Below are 18,388 nucleotides of genomic sequence, written 5' to 3' on the forward strand. Positions count from 1 at the left end.
TGAATATTGTTATCACCAAAGTGTCCACTATCTCAGAAAGCAATCAAATGAAGGCAGGATGTTAATTTCACCATAAGATGTATTCAAGGTACCACTGTCATCACTTATATTTATTTCATACAAGTTACTTTTTATGTATATAATAGAGATGAATGAGAAAGTAGCCTCTTAAAAATACATCAGACAATACTACAAACAGAGCAAAGGCACAGCTGTGTAGTCAACACATAGGAATCTCCCTTTATCCTCCGTGACCCTCACCTTACAGAAGTAAATTGAATTTAGAGTTTATCATTCTGGAAGGGGTTCTTTCAAGTCCCAATAGCAAATTGTATTTATACTAAAAATAGTAGAAAAATAGAAATAAATTTCATCTCTGTTACAGATACTTTGTCGGACTTCCTATGGTTTACAACGAGAAACACTTCAATATGGTTTCAGCTGTACTCTAAAACCCATCTTTTATATTGAAAATCTTCAGAATGCTGAGATTTATTCCAAAGACTACACGCTGGTCATGATCATAAGGGGCTGACCATGGCAGGAATCAAGAGAACATGGGATGCCCTGCCAGTCAAATGATAAAACTGTAAAAGAAATACTGTTGCACTCATGTAAACATCATATGTTTAATGATTTCACACATACAATGATGCAAATATTTACACTTTAAGCATATAACATTGACTATTTATTTATTTAAATGTATTTTTTAAAGTCTTTACTGAATTTGTTACAATATTGCGTTTGTTTTATGTTTTGGCTTTTTGGCCGATGCATGTGGGATCTTAGCTCCTGACCAGGGATTGAACCTACACCCCCTGCATTGGAAGGCGAAGTCTTAACCACTGAACCGCCAGGGAAGTCCCAACATTGACTATTTAAATGATAAGAGAGAGGTTTAAAGTAAGGTGAAAAACACATAATAGAATAATGTGACATAGAGCAGTCTTGCCTGTTACAGAATGGCTGGGTCATAACTGGTTAATTCAATTGTTCAGAACATGGTTTTCATCACCTGTGGAAGACCAAGTTGACTATATCTAAATCTTCTAAGAAACTTAGTGTTTTTTTAGTTGTATGTTTTACCATAATATTGCAGCATAATTTTAAAGGTTACACGCTTTTACAAGACTTACAATGAAAACATGCAGACCCCTTATCTACTCTACCCCACCACCAACTCCCTCTCCCCAGCCATGTTCAGCTTTTCTAGCGTTTCTTCTGGAATCTATTCTGTATTTCTAAATGACATGCGTGTACTATACTATTGCTTCCTGAGGGGATGGATTAGTTTCCTGTTGCTTCTGTAACAAATGACCATAAACATGGTGGCTCAAACAACAGACTTACTATCTTACAGTTCTGTAGAACGGAAGTCTGACATAGGTCACGATGGGCTAAAATCAAGGTGTCAGCTGTGTTTTCTGGATGCCCTAGAGCAGAATTCATTTCCTTGTCTTTTCTAGCTCCTAGAGGCCACCCACATTCCTTGGCTCGTGGCCCCCTTCATCTATCTTCAAAGCCAGCAAACCTGCATCACTGTGCTTTTCTTCTGTAGTCACATCTTCCTCTAAGTGACACTCTGCCTCCCTCTTTCAGTTTTAAGGATGCTTGTGATTATATTGGGCTCACTAAATAATCCAGCATAATCTTCCTGTTATAAAGTCAACTTATTAACTACCTTAATTCCATCTAGTACCTTAATTTGTCTTTGCCATGTAATGTAACACATTCATAGGTTCTGAGGATTAGGATGTGGACAATTTTTGGGGAGGGGGCATTTGTTTTGATTAACATAGGGGCCTTGGGGACTTCACCATCCCCAAAGTAGACTTTTTGCCCAATCCCCTTGTTTTTAGTGTTAGCAGCCTATCTTTTGCTATTCCTGGCATCTCTGAGTCCCTTGGTTCAATTTCTCCTCCAATCTTCAGCTGCTGTGAAGGAAAATCAGACTACATGTAGCTGGAAGGGGAACCCAGGACTTTATCTGCTTCCTTACCAATTTTTCTATTTCCTATCTTGTCCCATTCCCCCATCCTTAGCAGTGCCATGTCCCTGCCAATTCCTGAAACTTTCTGTGATTCTTCAGGTTGTGAATTGGCTTTTTTCCCTGAAAGAAGTTGGCTTCTTTCTGCTTATAAGCATTTTTGCCCATAATTTTTACCTCTCTCATTCTCTTGTTTCTTATGGGTAAAAAAAATTCTTTGCTGCAATTTTATGAGGGTTTCAAGAGGGAATGGAGACAAACATGTGTGTTCCATCAGCCATGTCCAACCACAAGTCTAGGATACTCATTTTACAGAAGAAAAAGCAAGGTCTCAAGGATATATCAAATAACTTTCTTATGCTCACAAAGCCAGTCAATTTGAAACCAGAATTCCTGTCTAGGCTTTTCTGATTCTTGCATTAGGAAGACGATTTAATGAGATGAACTTTAAGTTCTCTCCCTAATCTAAGACTTTATGGATACAGTTAACCACAGTGATTATCAAGATTTATTGGCTCTCTCACCAGAAAGGCAATTTAAATTTATATACATGCCATATAGCATCTACAAGATAATAATTACCTGGAGAAATTTATATGTCTTTATAACTCATGTGTGTCATAAACATAATGGTCACTTGATAAATATTAGAATGAAATAATAATAAATGCTTATTTACCAAACAGATTTGATCCTCAGGGTCTCCTAACCTATAATTCTAGAAACAGTCAGTGTCAGGTCTAAGGCTCAGATTAAGCCCCTGATACAATGGGATGGTAATTCTATAGCAGGATTCTGTGCTTTGTGAGTCGGCAGTCTGCTCATACAGTGTTCCCAAGGCTCTTTCATAAGCACATTTAAGATAAGAGGCCATGGCCATCTGTGTGGATTATTAGCACTTGGTAGATCTTGGCACAGGATCTAAATTTCAGGTAATTTTTCTTGTTAACACTTTTGGTATTTGGGGGCTGGAAGGCATCAGTGTTAGCAAAAACGTCCTTGCAGTTTCCTATATTCAGACAGAGTGAAGAGGGTGTTAAGTCTGGGCTATAACCTTAAAGGGTTTAAGAACTGAAACACTTATAATGTCAAGAGAATGAGAAGATAAACCACAGACTGGGAAAAAATATTGGCCAAACACACATCTGATAAAAAACTGTAATCCAAAATACACAAAGAACTCTGAAAACTCAACAATAAGAAAACAAACCAACCAATTAAAGTGGGCAGAAGACCTTAGCAGATACCTCACCAAATAAGACTTACAGATGGCAAATAAGCATATGAAAAGACATTCCACCGCTTAAGTCATTAGGGAATGGCAAATTAACACAACAGTGAGATACCACTACACACTCAGTAGAATGGCCAAAATCCAGAACACTGATAATACCAAATGCTGACAACGATGTGGAAGAGGAACTCTCATTCATTGCTGATGGGAGTGTGAAGTGATGCAGTCACTTTGGAAGATAGTTTGACAATTTCTTACAAAACTAAATTTACTCTTACCATACAATCCAGCAATCATGCTCCTTGGTATTTAACCAAAAGAGTAGAAAACTTATGTCCACATCAAAACCTGCACATGGTTGTCTGCTCATAATTGCCAAAACTTGGAAGCAACCAAGGTGTCCTTCAGTAGGTGAAGGGATAAACTGTGATACATCCAGACAATAGAATATTATTCAGTGTTAAAAAGAAATGGCTATCGAACCATAAAAAGACAAGGAGGAACCTTAAATGTGTATTACTAAGTGAAGGAAGCCATCTGTAAAGGCTACATAGTATATGATCCCAACTATATGTCATTCTGGAAAAGGTAAAAAACTATGGGGAAAGCGAAAAGATCAGTGGTTAGAAGAGGTTCTGGGGTGGGAGGGAGGGATGAATAGGTGAAACACAGAGGATGTTTAGGGCAGTGAAACTATACTGTGTGATACTATAATGGTGATACATGTTATTCTACATTTGTCCAAACTCATAGAATGTACAACACCAAGAGTGAACCCTAATGTAAACTATGAATTTGGGTTGATGATGATGTGTCAGTGTAGGTTCATCGATTGTAACAAACGTACCACTTTGGTGCAGATGTTGATAACGGGTAAGTCTGTGTATGTGTGGTGACAAGGGGTACATGGGAACACTCTGTATCTTCTGCTCAATTTTGCTTTGAGCTTAAAACTGATTAAAAAAAAATCCAGGGCTTCCCTGGTGGCACAGTGGTTGAGAGTCCGCCTGCTGATGCAGGGGACACAGGTTCGTGCCCCAGTCCGGGAAGATCCCACATGCCGCAGAACGGCTGGGCCCGTGAGCCATGGCTGCTGAGCCTGCGCGTCTGGTGCCTGTGCTCTGCAGCGGGAAAGGCCACAACAGTGAGAGGCCCGTGTACCGCAAAAACAAAAAACAAAAACAAAAACAAAACAAAAAACCCCCCAAAACTTTACAGTGCCCTAGCTTCATATAATATATAAATTATAAATTAAAAAAATTATGGTATTCTCCATATAGAATTCAAAATGGAAACAGTATAAATTATAACTTAAATTAAAAAATTTTTTCCTAAATGAAAATGTCCCTGTTTTGAGGGGAAATAGCAAATTTTTTCAAAGAATATTTTTCTCTCCTTTTTGTAGGGGTGCTCCTGCTTACTGAAGCTAGTGGTCTGCATTTGGTTACCCAGCAGTAGGTAGAGGCACATTGTAATTCCTGTATCCTTTTTCTTTCCCCAATGGTTCCCTCGGTCCCCATGACCCAGACACACGGAAAGGGGCAAGGCCTGAAAACCCCTGCCCACAGCGAGGTACCTGCTTAGGCCACAGATGTATCCTTCCTCCTGGTTCCTGAAGTCCCTGCTGAGCTTGGCGAACCTTCAGAGGCCATTTCCAGGGATGAAAATGATGATTTAGACAGATGTGAATTTAAGAGCTATCCCTCTTGTCTAACTCTGCAAACTGAGGCAAGTCATTTTATCTCTCCAAACCTCAGATGCTTCAGTAACATCTGTTTCAAACTACCAACCCCTGAACACATACACACTACTATGTATATAACAGATAACCAACAAGGACCTATTCTAGAGCACAGGGAACTATATTCAATATTTTGTAATAACTTATAAGGGAAAAGAATCTGAAATATATATATATATATATATTTTTTTTCCTGAATATATTGAGGAAAAAAACGCATACGCCCTTTTTGACCAACTGCATCACTGTCGAAGTTCTGCCGCTTTTCATGTGCTTTAAAGGCAAATCCAATCTACCTCTAGAAAACTGTTTCCTACAATTCTGCTTTGATTTCAAATCCTCTTGGTTGCCTTAACTCAATATATTTTTGGATGATAGCTGTCATTTATAACTCTGCAGGTTTGTGAATTGCAGTACCCCTGAGCTCCATTTTTCAACTCACTTTTTTGTGAGCTGGCCTCAAAACCACAGGATTGCTTCAGGCCCTATTCTGGTTTCCGGAGGGGTGGGGCAGGCTGAGCCTTCGGTTAATTATTCCGAAATTAGAGAGAAATTAGAGAGACATGTGCCCGTCCAAACACCTAAAGCTAGTGTCTCATTGGTTCCCCCTCTTCCCGTTCATCCTCCGCACTAATTGCAAACTGTATGAAACAGGAGGTTAAAGGTGCTGATTCTCTAAGTGGGGAGATTGCTAGTAAAGCGGCTGGGATGGCAAACCCGAGCACCAGGAGATGAAAAATGAGGTGCGTTTTAGAAACTTTCCCAATCACATGTGTACCATCCTCTGGGTTTCCCATGCATATTTTAGCTGTAGGAAGATTCCCTTGAACCTGGAGATTTGGGACCCATGGAATGGGTATCATGCAATATTACTTTAAAGGGTCTGCATTTGCTCACCCAACCTCACCAATCCTCTCAGCTCCGAGTGTCCAGCTTTATATCTCATCCAGCTGTGGGTGTAGATGTGGTCAATCCAGGTTGCATCACAGCCCCTGAACGAATTTTTTAAGAATTTCTCTTTCACTGTCTTTGTGTTTTGTTTTTGAAATTTAGTTTTATAATGGGGTTTAGCTAATTTTCACTGCTCTGTTTATGCCACTTTATAAACACTTGATTCACTTACAGAGAGATATCAATACATAGGTTTTAAGATTCTTACTAGTCAGATATATTCTTCTGTGGTGAAGAGGGGGTGTTGAGTCCAGTTCATTGAGCAAGGTGTAGGTCTTGTCTAGTACATATTTGGTTTATGGAATGGTATCTATGCTAATTTCAAACTCTTGTTTTATGCGTCACCCCACCTCAACTTTCCCCTTAGGCAGGCATAAGTGTGTTTTCTAAATGTGTGACTCTGCTCTGTATTGTAATTCAGTTCATGTGTAGCAATTTTTACATTCCTTCTATAAGTGATATCTTATGGTAAGTTTCTTTTTCTGTGTGAGTTACTTCACTTATAAGCATCATACCTTAATGCACTCATTATTCTGCTTCTAGCCTTATGACATTGATTTCATGGCTGAGTGATATTCCATTGTACATAAGTACCACAACTTGTTTATCCATTTTTCTCATTCCTGGGATATTTAAGTTGTACCTAAGTCGAGCTTCTTGTTAACAGAGCAGCCCTAAATTTTGGGGTGCCTGTTTCCTGTCGATTTTTGGTTTTCCCAAGATATACGCCCATGAGTGGAAATGCCATATGCTCTGTAGCTGTTTTTTAGATGTTTTAGGAAACACCATACACTTCTCCAGGGCGGCCGTTGGCAATTTACCTCCCACCCATCAGCGTAACAAGGCTCCCTTTTCTCCATGGGCTGTCCTGATTTCTAGTTTTTATACTTATCCAGGAAGGCTCTTTCGACCGATGTGAAGTGAGACTTCTTTGTAGTTCTGATTTGCATTGCCCGCTTGTTTTGTGCATCACTGTTGAAGTTCTGCAGCTTTTCACGTGCTTTAAAGGCGACTCCAGTCTACCTCTTGAAATGTTTCCTGCAATTCTGCCTTTCTTTCAAATCTTCTTCGTTGCCTTACCACAATATTTTTGGATGATAGTTGTCATTTATAACTCTGCAGGTTTGTGAATTGCAGTGCCCCTGAGCTCCATTTTTCAACTCGCTTTTTTGGGAGCCGGCTGCAAAACCGCAGGATTGCTTCAGGCCCTATTCTGGTTCCGGGGGGCAGGCTGAGCCTTTGGTTAATTCTTCTTCCTGGTGGGAAATCAGAGTGACATGTGCCTGTCCCAACACCTAGAGCTAGTCTCTCATTGGTTCCCCCTCTTCCCGTTCATCCTCTGCAGAAACTGCAAACCGTGCGAAACAGGAGGTTAAAGGTGCTCATTCTCCAAGTGGGGAGATTGTTAGTAAAGTGGCTGGAGTGGCGAAGCTGAGCACGAGGAGGTGAATAGATGAGGTGCCATTTAGATACCTTTCCCGATCCGACTGTGTACCATCTTCTTGGTTTCCCATGCATGTTTTAGTTGTAGGAAGATTCCCATGAACATGGAGATTTGGTACCCATGGAATGGGTACCAGGCGGTATTACTTTAAAGGGTCTGCATTTGCTCACCCAACCTCACTAATTCTCTCAGCCCGAACAGTGTGCAGCCTTATGTCTCCTCCTGCTGTGGGTCTAGATGTTTTCAATCCAGGTTGCATCACAGCCCCTGAACAAAAGTTGTAAAAATTTCTCTTTCTCTCACTGTCTTTTTTAAAAAATGTATTATTATATTGGTTACAGCTGATTTTCAATGCTCTCTTTCTTGCTGCTGTGTATCCACTTGATTCATGTACAGAGAGACATCAATAAATTCTTTTACAGATTCTTACCAGTCGTATATATTCTTTTCCAGTGACTAGAGTGTGTTGAGTGCAGTTCTTTGAGGTGTAGTGTAGGCCTTGTCGATTATCTATTTGGTATTTGGAACGGTATCTTTGTTAATTTCAACCTCCTGGATAATTCCTCACCCCTCCCCACCTTTCCCCTTTAGCAGCCTTAAGTGTGTTTTCTATATATTTGACAATGTTTCTGTTTTGTAATTTAGTTCACATGAAGCCATTTTTGATTCTACCTGTAAGTGATATCTTATGATATGTTTTTCTTTCTGACTTATGTCACTTAGAATGATCGTACGTAACTCCTCCCGAGTTGTTGCAACTGGCCTTATTTCATTGATTTCCTGAGTAATATTCCACTCTACATAAGTATCACATCTTCTTTATCCATTTTTTTCCTTCCAAGGACATTTAGGTTGTATCAAAGTCGAGGCTCTTTTAAACAGAGAGGCGGTAAACGTTGGGGTGCCTTTGTCCTGTCAATTTTTGTTTTTTCCCAAGATATACGCCCATGAGTGGAACTGCCCTATGCTCTGTAGCTCATTTTTTTAGATGTTTTAGTAAACACAATACACTTCTCCAGAGTGGCCGTTGGCAATTTACATTTCTATTAGCCTCACAGGGCTCCCTTTTCTACTCGCCCTGTCCTGCATTTCTGGTGTTTACACTTTATGAGGATGGCCCTTCCGACTGATGCGAAGTGATACCTCTTTGTAGTGTTGATTTGCAATGCCCACTTGCTTGGTTGGCTGAAAAGGGCGTATGCCCTTTTCTTGAATATATTCAGAAAAAATGCATACACCCTTTTTGGCCAACTGCATCGTTGTTGATGTTCAGCCCATTTTCATGTGCTTTAATGGCGAGTTCTTTCTACCTCTTCAAATCCCTTTCCTGCAACTCTCCCTTGATTACAAGTCCTCTTGGGTGACTTACCTCAAGACATTTTTCGACGATAGATATTTTCAACTCTGCAGTTTTGTGAGTTTTAGTGCCCCTGAGTTCCATTTTTCAACTTGTATTTTTGGGAACTGGCCACAAAACGCAAGATTTCCTCAAGCTCTATTCTATTTCCGTGGGCAATCTTACCCTTTGGTCAGTTCATCTTCCTGATGGGAAATTAGAGTGGCATGTGCCTCTCCGAACACCTAGGGCTTGTCTCTCATTGTTTCTTCTCCTTCCGCTTCATCCTCTGGACAAATTCCAAGCTGTGCACAACAGGATGCTGAAGGTGCTGACATCCCCAAGTGGGGAGATTGTTAGGAAAGAGGCTGGGGCGGTAAACCCGACTACCGGGAGATGAGGAGATGAGTGTCTTTTCCAAACTCTTCCCGACCAAATGGTGTACCATCTTCTGGGTGTCACAGTCATGTTTTAGCTGTAGGAAGGGTCCTGTGCATGTAAGGAGAACACCAGGGATTGTTCCTACATCACTGTCTCCCCAAACCCCAAACTGGGAAATTTTTAAGCTACAGGTACATGTATGTTCATTAAGGGCCTTGGGCAGTAGGCAGAGTCCGAGGTTTAGATGATTGAAATCTTCAGGGTCAGAAGCGCTCACCATCAGCCTCCTTTAGGTTACATTTTATCTGTAGTTGATAGATGATGTCAATAAAAATATCTATTCTTTTCCAGATTATTTCCCCTTATAGGTTATTACAAAATAGCGAGTGTAGTTTCCTGTGCTATACAGTAGTTCCTTGTTGAGGATCTATTTTATACATATCAGTGTCTATGTGTTAATCCTAAACTCTTAATTTATCCCTCCTCCTGTGTTTCCCCTTTGGTAATAATAAGTTATAAGATTTTATCCTTCTCAGAAATGGGGGAGCTGAAAGAGAGGTACCATTTTCAATGGAAAAGCATTCAAAACAAGATTGAAGCTTCAGCCAAGATCATTAGATGTACATCGTTGGAAAGAAATCATGTCATTTCTCTAATGTTGACCTGACAAATAAGACAAACCCCTCCACTGAACTTGCTTATAATAAAGTGATGGAAATATCAAATTTAGGTGTTAGAAACATCTTATTTTACCCGAGCCTTATACACTGCTCTATGTTAATTACAGTTTGGCTCACACATCTGTTCATTGAAGTTGCAATGTTCTCAAATTCTGTTACTGATCCTCCAGAGTCGGTCCCAATAAGGGTCCCCCTGCCCAGTGTCATTGGAGCCAACAGATTGAGACTGAGTTTGGTTCAGAAGCAAAGGATAACTTTATATTTTGATCAGAGGATGGAAAGGTGAGAGTGTGCACTCCCCCAAGGGTTGTGGGCCGGACTGCTGTGTAGGGATCCCGTCAGCGTCAGCGGGAGGGAGGGGGCGGAGCTCTCAAGGGCCGGGTTGGCTGCAGGTCAGGCTCTATGTCGCGGAGTCTGCATGGGGCCCCGCGAGATGAAGTGTCGGCCCAGCCATTTTGCTCTAGGAAATCGGGTCTGAAGTGCCGGGTGTGGGACCTCTGCATGTCAAAACCTAGGAGCAAGTGAAATTAGACTAAGCACAAAGTAAAAGAAAGTTAGACTTTATTTTATTGCCCAGATTCTATTTTTATCTCCCAGGAATTATTCATGGGCTTTGCCGGTGGCAAACCCCTCCTCTGCCTTTTGTCCCATTCCTCATTCTTGGGGCGCTGAGGGTGCCGAGCCCTCTTCTGTAACTGCTTCGTGCTGAGTTGGGAGTCCTCATACCCGGGGGGGGAGGGGCAGAACTTCTCCCCAGCAGCCTCCAGGTGAGTTTGATGGTCCCCAGGCCTCCTGCCTCACTGCTCGTCCGCCTGAGCACCAGAATTGGAAGTGTTATAGATTCTAATGACCTTTAAGGGTCCAGGAGAGATGCGCAGAGACGCTGGGTGGGGGGCGGTTTTATAGCACTCCACATTTGTTCGGCCACCTTAGGCTGACGGTTTCTGCCAGCCTAGATGCTCTGACCAGTAGTCTGCACATTCTTCAATTAGGCCCCTGAATTAACGTACAAACAGCAGCAGGTGTCAGAGCCCTGCCCGCTCAACTCCCAGACAGTCCAGGGCCGGTGGCGATCCAGGACCATGACGGCGACTGAGTCAACAGCCTTTAGGAGTCCAGCCGTTCTCATCGGCTGTCGTCACCACAGTGCCTGTAGGCTTTTCTATGGTGACAGTGTTATTTACGGTTCCCCCGCCAAGCTCATTAGCTCCGATCTGGGTGCAGTAAGTCCTGCAAGCAGTAGTCTGCTCTTTTGGGGCACACTCTGAGAAACTCCAGGTCAAGTGATGGTCACACGAGTCGTCATGGGGGCCCTTTGCCCCCGGTTGTCTCTCTGGAGGTCGGAGTTGAAGGGCCTCCTCACTCGAGGTCAGGGTGCCCACGGAGCAACCCCTGCAACTTCAGGGCATGGTGGGTGGTTAGGATCACCAAGTGGGGTCCTTTTCCCTTAGGAGGGGGCTGGCCTTGCGGGCTGCTGATTTCCAGGTTTTTAGATACCCCCAGTATCCTGGCTGGATGGGGCGGCAGGCCAAGCCCTTGGTGACCGTGGTTTATCCTCCCTGGAGGGCATTCTTGCATTTTTCCATTTCAGGTGGTCCCAGTTTTTGCACTAATACTCCAAGGGCGATTCACCTTTGACCAGGAATGTAAAGGTCAAAGGGTTTAGCTAAATGAGGGAGGTCCAGGGCAAGGGTCTGAATTGACTGCTCTTTCCATTCTTGAAAGGCCACTTCTGGATTCTATTCAAAAGGATCATCACCTTTTCCTTTCAGTGTTTCATAGAGAGGCCCAGCTATTAGACTGTAGTTAGGGATCCAGATGCAGCAAACCCCGGCCTCCCCAGGAACCCCTAAGCTGTCTTCTAGTTTTAGAAGAGGTGAGGCTGCAGATGGCTTCTTCCCTTTCCTGGGATGGGCTTCTCCGACCTTCTGTGAGAATGAACTCCAGGCAGGTCACCTTAGTCTGTGATATTTGAGCCTTTTTCTTGGACACCTTCTATCCTTTATTGGCTAGGTAGTTCAGAGGCCTCCTTAGTAGGGCTGGCGATCAGAATGTCGTCTGCATATTGAAGGAGGCTTTCCTTCTCCAGAGGTAGATCTTTTAGGCCTTTAGCTAACGTTTCCCCAAAGATGGTGTGGGAATTTTTGAACCCTTGGGGCAGGACGGACCAGCAGTATTTTTTTTGTTGTATGTTGAGTCCTGCCACTCAGAAGCCAAAATTTCTTGTGACTCTGGGACTAATGGAATACAGAAGAAGGCATCATTGAAGTCTAATACAGAATAGCATGTCTTGGTGGATGGTAGAATGACCAGCAGGGTGTAGGAATTAGGAACTACTGGATGTATATCCTTGGTGGCTTCACTGAGTGTCCTGACATCCTTTACCAGGTACCCAGCAGCCCACAGGGCTCTTGTGGTCAGGCCCCTCCCAGAATATGGAGCTCACCTGGGCAGGTACCCAGCAGCCCATGGGGCTCTCATGGGCAGGCCCTCCCAGGATACAGAGCTCACCTGAGTCGGTACCCTGGAAGGGCTGGGCACACAGGAACCATGCACATAGCCCTCATTGCAGAGCACCCCCATCTCACCCGTCAGTCAGAGCTGACCCAGAGCACCTCAGAGCAGGACTTGAACTAACAAACAGCAGCTCCAACAGCTCTGTGACCCTGGGCTTCATTCTGTGTGGCCTCACTCCGCCTGGCCTTCCAGAGGCTTCCACTGCAGCCAGGTCACCAGGCCTCTGTCTCCACCCACCACCCCTCCTCTCCCTGACTCCTGGGTTCCTCTCATTAGGAGAAGGTCTTCTTGAAGTTGTCTCCCACTCATGGGCCAGAAAAAATGATTAGAAAACAAGCCAGGGCTGCAGCCCCTTGTCTATCCTGACTCTCAGGACCGTATACCTGTTCCTTGGATCTGGCTGGTGTAGCAAGGCCCATTTTCTGCAACTGTGAGCCCCTGAGGGACGAGGATTGGCTGACCTGGGCAGCCTGACCCGGCCGGCCAGCCCTCCCCAGGTGTGCCTGGGTTGAGGTCAATATAAACACCCCTCCAGGCAGCAAGAGCCCCTGCAGCTGGGCCTGACGCCATATTCTCTGCCCCGTCAGCAGTCTTGGGGCTGGCCTGATGGGAGGGAGTGAGGGGCCACGGCTCTGTGCGTGGCCGGGTGTGAGTGGGGCTGTGCTGGACTTTCTGCAGGAGTTGCCGGGCTGCCACCTGCTAAAGAAGAGGATATGTCACCCATACCTGCTGCTGGAATTTCTCCCTGGGCAGAGGTGAGGAAGGACAAAAGCAGTGGGGGCCTGGACAGGAGGGGTACCTCAGGCAGGGAAATGGAAAGTTTCCAGAAGAGCACCCGGGACCAGGACCATCCTGGCTGGCCTGCAGGCACCAAGTCGGCCTGCGTGCTGTGTCTGGTGTGGCTCCATGGCCCTTCCTCTAGGCTTTCAAGTCCTTGCACACATTCAGGTGTTTTACCTGGGAAGGGTGGGAACACTTCAGCAGCAGCTGGCCTGGGGCTCAGCTCACGTTTACTCAGAAACGCCTCGGCACAGTCCCCCAGCTTTTCAATGAGGACGCTCCTTGCGGGGGGTGGGGGTGGGGCTGCTGGCTGCATGGGAGACGATTCCCCACCTCTGACCACCTTCAGAATTATTTACCACTGGAGCAAATGCACTGATAGGGTTTTCCTCTGTATGGCCAGTGGGTTCTGTTTTTTCTCTTTTTTCTTTTTTGGCTCAAGGTAGGTTTTATTCCTCTTCTTGTATTTATAGATATAAGCATGGAAATAATTCATTCATATAAATATGTCTATGGGAAGGAAAGAATCTTTTTTTGTTTTTTTAAAAAATATTTATTTTTAAATTAAATTTAATTTTTTATACAACAGGTTCTTATTGGTTATCTATTTTATACATATAAGTGTATATATGTCAATCCCAGTCTCCCAATTCATCCCACCACCATCACCCCGCCACTTTCCCCCCTTGGTATCCATACATTTGTTCTCTACATTTGTGTCTCTATTTCTTTTTTTTTTTTTTTTTTTAACATCTTTATTGGGGTATAATTGCTTTACAATGGTGTGTTAGTTTCTGCTTTATAACAGAGTGAGTCAGTTATACATATATATTGTGTCTCTATTTCTGCTTTGGAAACCGGTTCATCTGTACCGTTTTTCTAGGTTCCACATGTATGCGTTAATATACGATATTTATTTTTCTGTTTCTGACTTACTTCACTCTGTATGACAGTCTCTAGATCTATCCAAGTCTCTACAAATGACCCAGTTTCATTCCTTTTTATGGCTGAGTAATGTTCCATTTTATATATGTACCACATCTTTATCCATTCGTCTGTCTATGGGAACTTAGGTTGCTTCCATGACCTGGCTATTGTAAATAGTGCTGCAATAAACTTCGTGGAGAAATGTGTCTTTTTGAATTATGGTTTTCTCTGGGTATATGCCCAGTAGTTGGATTGCTGGGTCATATGGTAATTCTATTTTTAGTTTTTTAAGGAACCTCCATACTGTTCTCCATAGTGACTGTATCAATTTACATTCCCACAAGTAGTGCAAGCGGGTTCCCTTTTCTCCACACCCTCTCCAGCATTTGTTGTTTGTAGATTTTCTGATGATGCTCATTCTAACTGGTGTGAGGTGATAACTCATTGTAGTTCTGGTTTATATTTCTCTAATAATTAGTGATGTAGAGCAGCTTTTCATGTGCTTCTTGGCCATCTCTATGTCTTCTTGGGACAAATGTTTATTTAGGTCATCTGCCCATTTTTGGATTGGGTTGTTGGTTTTTTTACTGTTGAGCTCCATGAGGTGTTTATATATAGTGGAGATTAATCCTTTGTCCATTGAGTCATTTGCAAATATTTTCTCTCATTCTGAGGGTTGTCTTTTCATCTTGTTTGTAGTTTCCTTTGCTTTGCAAAAGCTTTTAAGTTTCATTTGGTCCCATTTGTTTATTTTTGTTTTTTATTCCATTACTCTAGGAGGTGGATCAAAAAAGTTCTTGCTGTGATTTATGTCAAAGAGTATTCATCCTGTCTTTTCCTCTGAGAGTTTTATAGTGTCTGGTCTTACATTTCGGTCTCTAATCCATTTTGAGTTTATTTTTGTATATGGTGTTAAGGAGTGTTCTAATTTCATTCTTTTACATGTAGCTGTCCTTTTTTCCCAGCACCACTTATTGAAGAGACTGTCTTTTCTCCATTGTATATCCTTGCCTCCTTTGTCATAGATTAGTGGACCATAGGTGTGTAGGTTTATCTCTGGGCTTTCTTTTTTTTTTCTTTTACATCTTTAATGGAGTATAATTGCTTTACAATTGTGTTAGTTTCTGCTGTATAAAAAAGTGAATCAGCTATACGTATACATATAACACCATATCCCCTCCCTCTTGCCCCTCCCTCTCACCCTCTTATCCCACTCCTTTAGGTGGTCACAAAGCACCGAGCTGATCTCCCTGTGCTATGTGGTTGCTTCCCAGTAGCTTTCAATTTTACATTTGGTAGTGTATATATGTCCATGCCACTCTCTCACTTCGTCCCAGCTTACCCTTCCCCCTCCCTATAATCTCAAGTCATTTCTCTACGTCTATGTCCTTAAACCTTTCCTGCCCCTAGGTTCTTCATAAACTTTGTTTTTTTTTAGATTCCATATATATGTGTTAGCATACGGTATTGGTTTTCCTGTTTCTGATTTATTTCATTCTGTAGGACAGACTCTAGATCCATCCACCTCACTACAAATAACTCAATTTCGTTTCTTTATATGGCTCAGTAATATTCCATTATATATATGTGCCACATATTCTTTATCCATTTATCTGTCGATGTACACTTAGGTTGCTTCCATGTCCTGGCGATTGTAAATACAGCTACAATGAACACTGTGGTACATGACTCTTTTTGAATTATGGTTTTCTCAGGGTAAATGTCCAGTAGTGGGATTTCTGGGTCGTATGGTAGTTCTATTTTTAGTTTTTAAGGAACCTCCATACCATTCTCCCTAGTGGCTATATCAATTTCCATTCCCACCAACAGTGCAAGAGGGTTCCCTCTTCTCCAATAAATGTCTCTCCAGCATTTATTCTTTGTAGATTTTTTGATGATGGCCATTCTGACTGGTGTGAGGTGATACCTCACTGTAGTTTTGATTTGCATTTCTCTAATGATTAGTGATGTTCAGCATCCTGTCATGTGTTTGTTCGCAACCTGTATATCTTCTTTGGAGAAATGTCTATTTAGGTCTTCTGCCCATTTTTGGATTGGGTTGTTTGTTTTTGTGATATTGAGCTACATGAGCTGCTTTTTGGAGATTAATCCTTTGCCATTTGCTTCATTGGAAAATATTTTCTCCCATTCTGATGGTTGTCTTTTCATCTTTTTTATGTTTTCCTTTGCTGTCCAAAAGATTGTTTCATTAGGTCCCATTTTTAATTTTTGTTTTTATTTCCATGTCTCTAGAAGGTGGGTCAAAAAGGATCTTGCTGTGATTTATGTCATAGAGTGTTATGCTTATGTTTTCCTCTAAGAGTTTTACAGTGTCTGGTATTATATTTAGGTCTCTAATCCATTTTGAGTTTATTTTTGTGTATGGTGTTAGGGAGTGTTCTAATTTCATTCTTTTACATGTAGCTGTCCAGTTTTCCCAGCACCACTTACTGAAGACACTGTCTTTTCTCCATTGTATACCCTTGCCTCTTTTGCCATAGATTAGTTAACTGTAGGTACGTGGGTTTATCTCTGTGCTTTCTATCCTGTTCTATTGATGTATATTTCTGTTTTTGTGTCAGTACCATATTGTCTTGATTACTGTAGCTTTGTAGTATAGTCTGAAGTATGGAAGTCTCATCCCTCCAGCTCTTTTTTTTCCCTCTCAAGGCTGCTTTGGCTATCCAGGGTCTTTTGTGTCTCCCTACAAACTTTAAGATTTTTTTGTTCTCGTTCTGTAGAAGATTCCACCAGTAATTTGATAAGGATTGTATTGAATTTGTAGATTGCTTTGGGTAGTATAGTCATTTTCACAATATTGATTCTTCTAATCCAAGAACATGGTATATGTCTCCATCTGTTTATATCATCTTTTATTTCTTTCATCAGTGTCTTATAGTTTCCTGAGTACAGGTCTTTTACTTCCTTTGGTAGGTTTATTCCTAGGTATTTTATTCTTTTTGTTGCAGTGGTAATGGGATTGTTTCCTTAATTTCTCTTTCTCATCTTTCATTGTTAGTGTATAAGAATGCAAGGGATTTCTGTGCATTAATTTTGTATCCTGCAACTTTACCAAATTCATTGATTAGCTCTAGTAGTTTTCTGGTGGCATCTTTAGGATTCTCTATCTACGGTATCATGTCATCTGCAAACAGTGATAATTTTACTTCTTCTTTCCAATTTGTATTTGTTTTATTTCTTTTTCTTCTCTGATTGCTGTGGCTAGGACTTCCAAAACTATGCTGAATAATAGTGGCGAGAGTGGACATCCTCGTCTTGTTCCTGATCTTAGAGGAAATGCTTTCAGTTTTTCACCTCTGAGAATGATGTTTGCTGTGGGTTTGTCATATATGGCCTTTATTATGTTGACGTAGTTTCCCTCTATGCCCACACTCTGCAGAGTTTTTATCATAATGGGTGTTGAATTTTCTCAAAATCTTTTCCTGCATCTATTGAGATGATCATATGGTTTTTATTCTACAATTTGTTAATATGGTGTATCACATTGATGGATTTGTGTATATTGAAGAATCCTTGCATCCCTGGGATAAACTCCACTTGATCATGGTGTATGATCCTTTTAGTGTTCGATTCTGTTTGCTAGTATTTTGTTGAGGATTTTTACATCTATATTCATCAGTGATATATTGGTCTAATTTTCTTTCCTTGTAGTATCTTTGTCTGGTTTTGTTGTCAGGGTGATGGTGGCCTCATAGAATGAGTTAGGGAGTGTTCCTTCCCCTGCAATTTTTTTGAGGAGTTTGAGAAGGCTGGGTGTTAGCTCTTTTCTAAATGTTTGATAGAATTCACCTGTGATGCCATCTGGTTCTGGGCTTTTGTTTGTTGGAAGATTTTTCATCACAGTTTCAATTTCATTGCTTGTGATAGGTTTGTTCTTATTTTCTATTTCTTCCTGGTTCAGTCTTGGAATGTTATCACTTTTGAAGAATTTGTCTATTTCTTTCAGGTTGTCCATTTTATTGGCCTAGAGTTGCTTGTAGTAGTCTCTTAGGATGCTTTGTATTTCTGTGGTGTCTGTTGTAACTTCTCCTTTTTCATTTCAAATTTTATTGATTTGAGTCCTCTCCCTCTTGAGTCTGGCTAAAGGTTTATCATTTTTGTTTATCTTCTCAAAGAACAAGCTTTTAGTTTTATTGATCTTTGCTATTGTTTTCTTTGTTTCTATTTCATTTGTTTCTGCTCTGATCTTTATGATTTCTTTCCTTCTATTAACTTTGGGTTTTGTTCTTCTTTCTCTAGTTCCTCTAGGTCTAAGGTTAGATTGTTTATTTGAGATTTTTCTTGCTTCTTTAGGTACGCTTGTATTGCTATAAACTTCCCTCTTAGAACTGCTTTTGCTGCATCCCATAGGTTTCGGATCATCGTGTTTTTGTTGCCATTTGTCTC

This window comes from Lipotes vexillifer, unplaced genomic scaffold, assembly GCF_000442215.2.
Source record: "Lipotes vexillifer unplaced genomic scaffold, Lipotes_vexillifer_v1.1 scaffold1771, whole genome shotgun sequence".
Lineage (NCBI taxonomy): Eukaryota > Metazoa > Chordata > Mammalia > Artiodactyla > Lipotidae > Lipotes > Lipotes vexillifer.